We start from the raw sequence: 14,271 nt of genomic DNA on the forward strand, positions 1-14,271 counted from the left end.
TTCTCCAGACACCGACTTCCGCATCTTAAGACATGTTGATTAATCAGACTTACAATGGTTTTGGATTATTTTAACACTGGATTAAATTGTCCAGTTGGGTCCTTTGGGAGTGATTTGTTTAGATGGGACTGTTGTTGCTGCAGCCTTCTGTAGTGATGTCACAATTAGCTGGGTCTTTGTTGATGTATCACTGCCCTTCTCATGGAATCTAGATCCCAGAGTGTCCTCTAGTGTTGTATTAAATTGTTCAATGTTTGCATTTTACCACTGTATCTTACGAACAGAGATTTTGTTTAAATACTGTTACTTTTCTAATATGGAGTACATACGCTTAGCCTGGCTCGTACAGATGTATGAGCTGAACGGTTTATTGGATCACTATCAAAGATAATCATAGTCCGTGATAAGTTCCTTCTTTCGACACAAATAGGCAATTTGTAATTGGGAAATGCCACTATAATGTATGAATGCCGACGTGTTACTAATTTGTGGCCGAGTGCATAAAGCACCCTCACTCAAAAACTACACAAGTTCGATCTCAATTATATTCTTTAATCCATGATGATAACATATAGACAATGTATATGATCTGGAGAGTTGGCCCCAAACGTCTTTCTCTGTTTCCAGATATTCTCTCTCTCTCTCTCTCTCTCTCTCTCTCTCTCTCTCTCTCTCTCTCTCTCTCTCTCTCTCTCTCTCTCTCTCTCTCTCTCTCTCTCTCTCTCTCTCTCTCTCTCTGAAATATCTTTCACCCAGTCACACTGATAATATCACACACACACACACACACACACACACACACACACACACACACACACACACACACACACACGCAGACATACTGGCAGACCATTTCTGTCCTGGGTTCCTTAAGATAGCCCCAGTGACAGTGTTTACCATATATTAATGTCCCAAGTGTCTTGGAGGAATTTCCCAAGTATCTTAAATCTAAATAAAGAGAAATAAACCTCGGACGCCTTCGTGGTGTTTATGCATGTTTAGTATAATAAAAGATTATGCTGGGTGCTTTAGTTGAATCCCTCACAAATTGGTATTTCAAGACTGTGTGCAAACGTCTGCAATGGCACGTCTGTTATGATCCCTAGCTGGAAGGAGTGTACCATTTAGATGACCACATATGGGAACCTCATCAGTGCTTCCGTAGGTTTGTATGATCGTGTGTAGAATGTCTATACATTTAAAATGCTCTTTTTGTGACTTAACAGGCTGATTAGGTGTTGGCAAGCAGGCTATTAATAAGACACATACCGGCCTCTGTCGCGCAGTAGTTAAGCTATCGGACTACAGGCCGGTAGGTACAGGGTTCGCAGCCCGGTACCGGCTCCAACCCAGAGCGAGTTCTTAAGGGCTCGGTGGGTAGGTGTAAGGCCACTACACCCTCTTCTCGCTCACTAACCACTAACCAACTAACAACTAACCCACTGTCCTGGACAGACAGCCCAGATAGCTGAGATGTGTGCCCATGAAGCGTGCTTGAACATTAATTGGATATAAGCATGAAAATAAGTTGAAATGAAATGAAATAAGACACAGTCTGACTGACGCGGAGATAGTTACAGCTATTATTTTTTCACTCCAGACAGTAAATAGTCTGAATAAAGTTCGACCATTTGTTTTAGGTCATAGGATGGATACACCAGCTTTACCACTTGGTAATTTAAATACTGATATTGGGTTACTTGTGTTATGGCACCGCGTGTGATTATCCATGTCAGGATAGTCAGTATTTGATCAAGTTTGTCTTTTTCAAAGTCCCAAAGGAAATGCTGCTGTAAACACAACACGGAATTGTTAAAATCCATCGATTGTACACAGTTTATGTTGGTTTTACAGCCTCATATGTTACATGTGATTATGTTTAGTTTTTGCGAACAAGATCTTGTGGAATTTGAGTCACATCCGGATGCACGTATTTGATGCATCTACACCTGGCGATATGTGCATGGATAGAGAAGTATAATTGTCTACAGTAGACTAGAACTATGGCAATGATACACGTTCATAACTGGTTAAAGGAGTACTGTTCGTGGTAGATAATGATAATGACACATGCTCATGTAAGATTTACGCCTGCCCGGCTGTTGGAATATTATCCATAATACATAATGCTCACCAGACATGTGCTTGTTTGACGGAATATTATCCACGAAAGCCAGTGATACAGGATTACAAGCTATGTGTGGTGATACAGGATTACAAAATATGTGCATTATATTGGTATTCTTAAATGAAGACTACCCATGGTAGACGATGACAATGGCATATGCCCATCAGACAACATGTGCATGTTTGAGAAAATATTAATGGGCAGATAATTGTTACAAGTAAATGAATCGTAATGGTAAAATTGAATTACTTCCCTTATATTCACGGATTACAGTTTAATACAATTAACCAGTCTTGGTGGTGTCGTGGTTAAGCCATCGGACATAAGGCTGGTAGGTACTGGGTTCGCAACCCGGTACCAGCCCCCAGCCAGAGCGAGTTTTAACGACTCAATGGGTAGGTGCAAGACAACTACACCAACTTCTCTCTCACAAACCATTAACAACCGTCCTGGACAGACAGCCCAAATAGCTGAGGTGTGTGCCCAGAACAGCGTGCTTGAACCTTAATTGGATATAAACACGAACATAAGTAGAAAAGAATGAATGAATGAATGAATACAATAAATCGGAGATACGCTAGGTTCCAGTAAGAGCTACTCTCGGCAAACTAAGTTAAAATGAACCGTTAAAAAATGCGCCAAAATTCCTTCAAGAAATTGATCACTACTTTCCTTTTTACGCGATATTCAAATTTCAGTAGCATTAAAATTGACCGCTACCGATTCCGGTCGGGCTGCTAGTTCTTACTAGCACTTGCCAGCGCGGGCGGTCCCCTCTCCTACCCACCCCGACCCTGTTCCTCTCTTGGACGGAGAAGCCGGCCGAGGCCGACACCTGCGCCCAGGACAGCCATTCTTTATTAAGGGGTGGACTTCAATATAGTTGCATTAGCCTAATGTTTATTTTTTTAAATCAGTAATTCGACATTCAGCTAAGCTGCACAATGATTGAGGTACGAAATGACCAAACAGACATGGTAGGAAATGACTTGGGTATAAAATGACCAAATAACTATGGTACGAAATGACCAGGGTACGAAATGACTTGGGTACGAAATGGTAAAATTGGGACGAAATGACTATGGTACGAAATGACTATGGTACGAATTGACTGGTTACCGCCAAATGAAGTGGCGACAACGGGTTTCCTCTTTCAATATCTGTGTGGTCCTTAACCATATGTCTACGCCATATAACCGTAAATAAAATGTGTTGAGTGCGTCATTAAATAAAACATTTTCTTCCTTCCTTAAGTAAACCAATATTTTTGTACAGTTATATTTCAAATTTAAAAAAAAAGAATTATTATTTGAATATTTTACATTTTCTTCCATGAAAAGCAGTAAAAATAAAAGAATAATATATAAAATATCGAAATAATAAATAAAAATAAGACATGAAATGTAGTTCAAATAGAGATGGAAATGTTCAGTTTACCTAAATGTTTAACACAGCAGTAAAACCCTGCATAGTGCCTCTAAGTAGTTTTCAGCTTTTGTTTTCAACTCTTATTATTTATATTTATACCCCACCCAGGTGCGTGTACGAGGATGGGGGGGGGGGGGGGTTCGAGAGTTGAACTTTCATCATACTCGAGAAATGTTTTTCAATACATTTTCCGGTGTAGTAATATCGACCATTCCCACCCATCCCCCATGAACTTCGCTCGCGACAGTCCAGACCACCATCTCTGCGCCCCCCCCCCCCCCCCCCCCCCCCCCCCCACCACTGTTCTGAGTAGTTGTTACCACAGATACAACGGATTGTGATAACGGTCATCGTCTCGAGTGCCGAGTGGTTGGGATGGATACTACATTGAAAACGCACCACTATATTTTTAGCTGTTAATTATGGAAGCTTATATCGTGCCTCAGTTGATGACATTATGTCAACTAAACGACGTTTTATTGCTATCGCATGAGTGAGATTGCTATAAAACATACAAATTTAAAATGGCAGACCCTAGTTTCAACCCGTAAAAATTAAAACTAGTTCAGTTAATCTACAAACCTGTATGACATTTGGATAAAGTTACAACAGCGGGCAATTCTGTCAAACGGTCAATCTCCTACTCAATTTATGAATATCGGTTTAAACTTCAATAATTGGCACCGTTTAAAAGCTTTAACATTGAGTTTTAATCATCTATAAAGCTTTTTTAAAAACATATTTAATTGTTAAATTTTTGGATGGAAACATGGGGTACCCAGAAGGATAATGAAAGTCATAAAACAGAGACCAAACATTAAAATTTCATTTTTTAAAGTAAAAGCAATATTGTTATTGTTGTGTTTTAAAATAACTAAATTACAAAATATTGTAAATAACATTTCTCACACTTTGATAATTTTTGGGGCGTGTACAGGACTTCTTTGCATGGCCTCATTAACATTGTGCGTCCGTCACAAAATTGTATATACATATATATATTAAGAAAGAAAGAAAGAAATGTTTTATTTAACGACGCACTCAACACATTTTATTTACGGTTATATGGCGTCAGACATATGGTTACGGACCACACAGATTTGGAGAGGAAACCCGCTGTCGCCACTACATGGGCTACTCTTCCGATTAGCAGCAAGGGATCTTTTATTTGCACTTCCCACAGACAGGATAGCACAAACCATGGCCTTTGTTGAACCAGTTATGGATCACTGGTCAGTGCAAGTGGTTTACACCTACCCATTGAGCCTTGCGGAGCACTCACTCAGGGTTTGGAGTCGGTATCTGGATTAAAACTCCCATGCCTCGACTGGGATCCGAACCCAGTACCTACCAGCCTGTAGACGCCGCCGAGGCCGGTATATATATATATATATATATATATATATATATATATATATAAGAATAAAGGGGAAACCACACCAGTTTATAACTTCTTATTATAAATAAAAACTCTCATAAAAGCAATATGCATACATACTTTTCGAAGTAATCATACACAGATGTTCACAAAGTGTGTGGCAGACGTACATCATTTTGGTACGTCCGTCCGTCACACTGAACATTGTCGTGAATATGTCCAAACAGAATTTAGTAAACGTGTTTAAATACACTAAAAGGCCATTTATCTGAACCTATCCCAGTATTGAATAATTTAGGAAGAGGATACAGATCTTTATTGTGTTGATGGGGACATATATTTGTACACGCTCTCTAATGATGTTATGACCTTTACTATAAGGCGATAATAAACAGTGTTTCTGTCTAGTTTACTAAATAAAATCTTGAGGTGGGCCTAGGGAGCAGGGAATTATAATGTGAGATTTCTGTTAACATACATTATACAGTTAAAAACATTCTAAATAATCCCAATTAATGAATTTGCAATAAACACTGATTTAATGTCAAGACCGTACAAAGTTATTTAGAAAATTCAGACTGTCCCCAAAATAGTCTACAATATATTACACTGAAGATGATGGTGAGGATGTTATAAATATATCTAATGGTTACTAATGATAAAGGTAGACAGTCAAATACTTTGGAAACCAGATCCATATTCTCGTTAGGTTTTCTAATCAAACATCTCACTCTGGTCCCACCCTGGTCGCACTACGGCCCTAGGCCTCTAGCACTGGCAGTTCTGATAGCTATAGAAAGCCTGTTTTTCTTAAACGCAGATGTCTAAGCATTGTAAATGAGTGTAGTTACATGCAAGTAAGATAAAAACAGGCTTTTGCAAATTTGACCCAAGATTGTTTTTAAAAAAAGAGGATTTAAGAAAACATAATAGCATGAAAACACGGATCTAGTAGAGCGCTCGGTTGATGTTCTGAGGTCATAGAACTGGAAACACCCGACTCCGAGGATCCTTATTTTTTTCCATTCCAACCAGTCCATCACGATGTATATTAAATGTCATGGCATATGGCGTCATGTTTGTGGGGAAAGTGCATAGACAAATGTAACAAATATCCTCCGAAGATTGTATTAGAATTATCAAATGTTTGACATCCAATTTCCGATAATTATTTATTAATCAATGTGCTCAAAAAGTGTTTTTGTTGTTGTTGTTGTTGTTGGGTTGGTTGTTGTTGTTTGCTTTTTTTCTTTTTTTTTTTTTCTTTTTTTTGAGACTTTATCTTCTTTATTCTTTTTTTCGTCAATTATTATTCTATTTCACCATTAAAGTCTAATTATGAGGTTTTAATTCATTCAAATCTGACACGTACGTACGTCACACATTTTATGTACGTCCGTCACAATATTTCACATGTATCAGTTAGGTCCATTTACTTGATTAAAACTTAAATATGCAGTGATGCTTTTCCCTGATGTTCAGACTGTATGTAGAAATAGTCATTAATAATGTGAGTACTAACGATTCACAGAAGTTTAACAATATTTTGATGACACTGGGTTTTTATTAATTCTGCACGTACGTCCGTCACACGGCTTTGCACTACAATGCCACAATTTCTGTCAAGATAAATATGTTTAAGGGGCCTAATATAAAATTCTAACTAATGGTTAAATGAAGGCATTATTAACTTTTTCGAAACTCTATTTACTTGTTTACTATTTAGTATTTTTATATGCAATTATAACAATATTTTAGTTTAACAGTCGTAAATTTACGTTTACAATGTATATTGATATTTTCTTTTGTCTTAACCATGATCCATATTCCAAAATATTCAGCTCACCTTAAATATAAAGTTAAAGTTTGTTTTTGTTTAACGAAACAACTTGAGCACATTGTTTAATTAATCATCGGCTGTTGGATGTCACACACACACACACACACACACACACACACACACACACACACACACACACACACATACCACCACCACCACCACCACCACCACTACCAAAAAGAATTTTTTTTATATTTCATTGTGAGTGGATACCCTATGCTGTTCTAAGTAAAGTTATAAGATATTTTGTTTTCATTTTTCAAGAGTTTGTGCCAAGCCTTGCCGTGGTCATTTTCACGTTCACACCGACAAATCTTTCTTCCGGTTTAGGGTTCGGCGTGTTGTGTCTATGGTAATATTATCTGAAGAATTTTATTTTTTGAAAATACAAGAACCTACATTATGTGACTTCTGTTCCTTCATTTACATTCGTCAGAAAAGAAAGAAAAAGAAAGAAAATATACTCTTTGTTTGTAGCAACAAGGGATCTTTTGTATGCACCATCCCACAGACAGCATAGCACATATCACGGACTATGAAATACCAGTCGCAGTGCACTGGCTAGAACGAGAAATAGGCCAATGAGCCCGCCGACGGGGATCGATCCCAATCTGACCGCGCACCAAGCGAGCGCTTCACCACTGGGCTACATCCCGCCCCTTATATGCAATTATAACAATAGTCTAAGGGGCCTAATATAAAATTCTAACTTATGGTTAAATGAAGCCATTATTAACTTTTTCGAAACTTAAAGTTTGTTTTTTGTTTAACGACACAACTTGAGCACATTCATTAATTAATCATAGGCTATTGGATGTCAAACATTCGTTAATTCGCGTCATCAGAGGAAACACGCTACATTGTTCCACAGACAAGAAAGCATACACCACGGAATTTTTTTTATCTATCATAATGTGTCATATCGGTATAGGTAAAACAAATTCAAAATGGCTGCCAAAAAATATAAGTTTTTACAACATAATATGTATTTTCAATATTCGGTAGCTTGTAATATATGACATGTTGTGAGGTTTTTTTTTTTTTTTAGGATTCTGAGCTCACATATGACGCCATTAATTTAATATGAAGCATGGATGTAAACATCTACTGTCAAAGTGACCTGTAATTCATGAATTTATTTATAGAATCACATTAATATTTATTGTGAATATTAATATAATGTTGTATCCATTACAGGTGCACACTTTAAGATTGTACAAATTGTTTAAAGTTCTTATTGTTTCTCTCCTATATGTATTTGTTATACAGTAAATTGATAATGAAACGCAAAAGAAAAACATGCGGAAGTTTTTGGCTGAAATGACATAAGAATATATATTCAGTCCCTAACAAACTGCAAAATGAGGCTATTGTCGAAAGAATGGGAATTATGATATACTTATGCAAATAATCAAGAAGCTAAGAAATTTTGTAGTGATTGGTATATCCTCTGACTGATATAAGTGTTTTGGTCAAAAGATCAGGAACGACTATGAAGAGAAATACAATAAAAAGAGTAAAATGGCGTAAGAAGGTAACCTTGACATTTAATGATAGCATAACAATGAAGTTTGTTTTGTTTATCGGCACCACTAGAGCACATTGATTTATTAATCATCGGCTATTGGATGTCAAACATTTGATAATTTTGACATAATATAGTCTTAGAGAGGAAACCCGCTACATTTTTCCATTAGTAGCAAGAGATATTTTATATGCACCATCCCACAGGATAGTACATACCACGGCATTTTGATATAACAGTCGTGGTTAAAAGCTGGAACGAGAAATAGCCCAATGGGCCCACTGACGGGGATTGATCCCAAACCGACCGCGCATCAAGCGAGCGCTTTACGGCTAAACGAGAAGTATCAAAGAGAGCATGAGTTTGTTTTATAATGGCCGGTTAAAGCTACACTGCGATACCTAACGTATCGGTGTCAAGCTCAGGTGAAAAAAAAAAACAATGTGAAAAGAATCAGTCAAGAAAAAAAGAAGAGCAAACAGATGTACGGAAGAGCATTAAGGCCAAACGAAACAAAAACGGTTTTTATTTGTTTGAGTTATTAATTAGAAATTTTGAGATACTAACTGGAAATTTCAAGTTACTATCTCGAAATTTCGTGATATTATCTCGAAATAGTAATTAATAATGTGAGTACTAACGATTCACAGAAGTTTAACAATATGTTGATGACACTGGGTTTTCACTAATTCTGCACGTACGTCCGTCACACGGCTTTGCACTACAATGCCACAATTTCTGTCAAGATAGATATATGTTTAAGGGGCCTAATATAAAATTCTAACTAATGGTTAAATGAAGGCATTATTAACTTTTTCGAAACTCTATTTACTTGTTTACTATTTAGTATTTTTATATGCAATTATAACAATATTTTAGTTTAACAGTCGTAAATTTACGTTTACAGTGTATATTGATTTTCTTTTGTCTTTACCATGATCCATATTCCAAAATATTCAGCTCACCTTAAATATAAAGTTAAAGTTTGTTTTTGTTTAACGACACCACTTGAGCACATTGATTAATTAATCATCGGCTATTGGATGTCACACACACACACACACACACACACACACACACCACCACCACCACCACCACCACCACACCACCACCACCACCAAAAAGAATTTTTTTTTATATTTCATTGTCAGTGGATACCCTATGCTGTTCTAAGTAAAGTTATAAGATATTTTGTTTTAATTTTTCAAGAGTTTGTGCCAAGCCTTGCCGTGGTCATTTTCACGTTCACACCGACAAATCTTTCTTCCGGTTTAGGGTTGGGCGTGTTGTTTCTATGGTAATTTTATCTGAAGAATTTTATTTTTGGAAAATACAAGAACCTACATTATGTGACTTCTGTTCCTTCATTTACATTCGTCAGAAAAGAAAGAAAAAGACAGAAAATATACTCTTTGTTTGTAGCAACAAGGGATCTTTTGTATGCACCATCCCACAGACAGCATAGCACATATCACGGACTATGAAATACCAGTCGCAGTGCACTGGCTAGAACGAGAAATAGGCCAATGAGCCCACCGACGGGGATCGATCCCAATCTGACCGCGCACGAAGCGAGCGCTTCACCACTGGGCTACATCCCGCCCCTTATATGCAATTATAACAATAGTCTAAGGGGCCTAATATAAAATTCTAACTTATGGTTAAATAAAGCCATTATTAACTTTTTCGAAACTCAATTTACTTGTTTACTATTTAGTATAACAATATTTTAGTTTAACAGTCGTAAATTTACGTTTATATGCAAACTTGAGCTACTAATTCAACAGGGTAAAAACAATCGGTGGGTTCAGAATATAATTATATTGATATTTTCTTTTGTCTTTACCATGATCCATATTCCACAATATTCAGCTCACCTTAAACATAAAGTTAAAGTTTGTTTTTGTTTAACGACACCACTTGAGCACATTGATTAATTAATCATAGGCTATTGGATGTCAAACATTCGGTAATTCGCGTCATCAGAGGAAACACGCTACATTGTTCCACAGACAAGAAAGCATACACCACGGAATTTTTGTTATCTATCATAATGTGTCATATCGGTATATGTCAAAAATTCAAAATGGCTGCCAAAAAATGTAAGTTTTTACAACATAATATGAAATTTTTAATATTCGGTAGCTTGTAACATATGACCTCTTGTGAGGGTTTTTTTTTTTTTTAGGATTCTGAGCTCACATATGACGCCATTAATTTAATATGAAGCATGGATGTAAAAAATCTACTGTCATGAATTTATTTAGAGAATCACATTAATATTTATTGTGAATATTAATATAATGTTGTATCCATTATAGGTGCAAACTTTAAGATTGTACAAATTGTTTAAAGTTCTTATTGTTGCTCTCCTATACGTATTTGTTATACAGTAAATTGATAATGAAACGCAAAAGAAAAACATGCGGAAGTTTTTGGCTGAAATGACATAAGAATATATATTCAGTCCCTAACAAACTGCAAAATGAGGCTATTGTCGAAAGAATGGGAATTATGATATACTTATGCAAATAATCAAGAAGCTAAGAAATTTTGTAGTGATTGGTATATCCCCTGACTGATATAAGTGTTTTGGTCAAAAGATCAGGAACAACTATGAAGAAAAATACAATAAAAAGAGTAAAATGGTGTAAGAAGGTAACCTTGACATTTAATGATAGCATAACAATGAAGTTTGTTTTGTTTATCGGCACCACTAGAGCACATTGATTTATTAATCATCGACTATTGGATGTCAAACATTTGATAATTTTGACATAATATAGTCTTAGAGAGGAAACCCGCTACATTTTTCCATTAGTAGCAAGGGATCTTTTATATGCGCCATCCCACAGGATAGCACATACCACGGCCTTTGATATACCAGTCGTGGTTAAAAGCGTGAACGAGAAATAGCCCAATGGGCCCACTGACGGGGATCGATCTCAAACCGATCGCGCATCAAGCGAGCGCTTTACCACGGGGCTACGTCCCGCCCATACATAAAAATGAATGCCCATGACAAAAGAACAAAAAACGAGAAGTATCAAAGAGAGCATGAGTTTGTTTTATAATGACCGGTTAAAGCTACACTGCGATACCTAACGTATCGGTGTCAAGCTCAGGTGAAAAGAAAAAACAATGTGAAAAGAATCAGTCAAGAAAAAAAGAAGAGCAAACAGATGCACGGAAGAGTATTAAGGCCAAACGAAACAAAAAAGGTGGGTTTTTTTTTTTTTTTTTATTAATTAGAAATTTCGAGATACTATCTCGAAATTTCGTGATATTATCTCGATATTTCAACATAGTATCTCGAAATTTCGAGATAGTAACTTGAAATTTTGAGTTAGTATCTGGAAATTTCTAGTTAATAACTCGAAAAAACTAAAACTTTTTTCGCTTGGCCCTAATGCTTTTCCGTACAGATGGGACTGAAAGGGACATTCCTGAGTTTGCTGCATTGTAAGATGTTTCCGACTAATAAAATATGTCTACGATTAAACTTACATATTAAATATATTTTCTGGTTTAGAATATCAGTGTCTGTATATTCAATATGTTTCTGGTCGTCTTAATATTTGAAAGAAGCCCAAACTGGATTTTGTCTTCAAATAATTTCGTACGTACGAAAAAATTATATTTTTGGAAATAAAATGAAATTTAACCTAGTACAAATATTAGTACGATCAGAAACACGTTTAATATACAGCCACTAATATTTCATGCAGAAAAATATATTTGATATGTAATTACAATCGTTAAAAAGTCTTTGTTAGTCGATAACATCTTATAAAGTGCAGCAAACTCAGGAATGTACTTTTAAGAGCACCAACTTATAAATAGAATAACTTAGTAACAAAGTGATTGTAAATAAAATATAACTTAGGTCCACACTTAGGTAGTATGGCCACAACTTCGTTGCTTTCCCATCGGGCACACGAAGCAAATCTATTTATTGATATGATAATGAGTTGAATGTAATCATATCTTTAGATACCGGCCTCGGTGGCGTCGTGGTTAGGCCATCGGTCTACAGGCTGGTAGGTACTGGGTTCGGATCCCAGTCGAGGCATGGGATTTTTAATCCAGATACCGACTCCAAACCGTGAGTGAGTGCTCCGCAAGGCTCAATGGGTAGATGTAAATCACTTGCACCGACCAGTGATCCATAACTGGTTCAACAAAGGCCATGGTTTGTGCTATCCTGCCTGTGGGAAGCGCAAATAAAAGATCCCTTGCTGCTAATCGGAAAGAGTAGCCCATGTAGTGGCGACAGCGGGTTTCCTCTCAAAATCTGTGTGGTCCTTCACTATGTGTCTGACGCCATATAACCGTAAATAAAATGTGTTGAGTGCGTCGTTAAATAAAACATTTCTTTCTTTCATATCTTTAGACATTAATATCAAGAAAATGTACAACAATACAATCGAGTGTTTCAGATGCAAGAGCGTATTTTTGTAGAGATTTAGCTGGTATACATTTGTTTACCCACTCACTGTAAAAATGTTCTGAAATTCAGCTACTAAATTATTCCCAGTACCTACAGTTATAAATTATGTCGTGTTTTTTTTTTTTATATAAATATATCATTTTTCACATGAGCATATTTCCATCAAACAGTTTGGCAGTGGCTTTGCATTCCTATAATTCCTATGGTAGTAGTAGTAGTAGTAGTTGTGGTAGTGGTGGTAGTAGTAGTAGTAGTAGTAGTAGTAGTAGTAGTTGTAGTGGTAGTAGTAGTATTAGTGGCAGTAGTAGTAGTATTAGTGGTAGTAGTAGTGGTGGTAGTAGTAGTAGTAGTAGTGGCAGTAGTAGTAGTAGTGGTTAGTAGGTAGTAGTAGTGGTGGTGGTAGTAGTGGTAGGTAGTAGTAGTAGTAGTAGTAGTCGTCGTCGTGGTGGTAGTAGTAGGTGTAGTAATGGTAGGTAGTAGTAGTGGTAGTAGTAGTAGTAGTAGTAGTAGTAGTAGTAGTAGTAGTAGTAGTTGTAGTGGTAGTAGTAGTAGTGGTAGTAGTAGTAGTAGTAGTAGTAGTAGTAGTAGTAGTAGTAGTAGTAGTAGTAGTAGTAGTGGTAGTAGTAGTAGTAGTGGTAGTGGTAGTGGTAATGGTAAGTGGTGTAGTAGGTGGTAGTAGTAGTGGTAGTAGTAGTGGTAGTAGTGGTAGTGGTAGTGGTAGTAGTAGTAGTAGTAGTGGTGTAGTAGTAGTAGTAGTAGTAGTAGTAGTAGTAGTAGTAGTAGTAGGTGTAGTGGTAGGTAGTAGTAGTAGTGTAGTAGTAGTAGTAGTGGTAGTGGTAGTGGTAGTGGTGGTAAGTGGTAGTAGTAGTAGTGGTGGTAGTGGTAGTGGTAGTAGTAGTAGTCGTGGTGGTGGTGGTGGTAGTGGTAGTGGTAGTGGTAGTGGTAGTGGTAGTGGTAGTGGTAGTGGTAGTGGTAGTGGTAGTGGTAGTGGTAGTGGTAGTGGTAGTGGTAGTAGTAGTAGTAGTAGTAGTAGTAGTAGTAGTAGTAAGAGTAGTAGTAGTAGTAGCAGCAGCAGCAGCAGCAGAAACAGCAGCAGCAGCAGCAGCAGCAGAAACAGCAGCAGCAGCAGCAGCAGCAGCAGAAACAGCAGCAGCAGCAGAAACAGCAGCAGCAGCAGTTAAAATGTGTTGCGCATGTCGTTAAGAAAATAGTCCATTCCTTTCATACTTAAACGCCTATAGAAAGAAAGAAATGTTTTATTTAACGACGCACTCAACACATTTTATTTACGGTTATATGGCGTCAAACATATGGTTAAGGACCACACAGATATTGAGAGAGAAAACCCGCTGTCGCCACTTCATGGGCTACTCTTTTCGATTAGCAGCAAGGGATCGTTTATATGCATCATCCCACAGACATATTAGTACATACCACGGCCTTTGATATACCAGTCGTGCACTGGCTGGAACGAGAAATAGCCCAATGGATCCACCGACGTAAACGCCTATGGATACCATCA

Source organism: Gigantopelta aegis, chromosome 10 (assembly GCF_016097555.1).
Source record: "Gigantopelta aegis isolate Gae_Host chromosome 10, Gae_host_genome, whole genome shotgun sequence".
Classification (NCBI taxonomy): domain Eukaryota; kingdom Metazoa; phylum Mollusca; class Gastropoda; order Neomphalida; family Peltospiridae; genus Gigantopelta; species Gigantopelta aegis.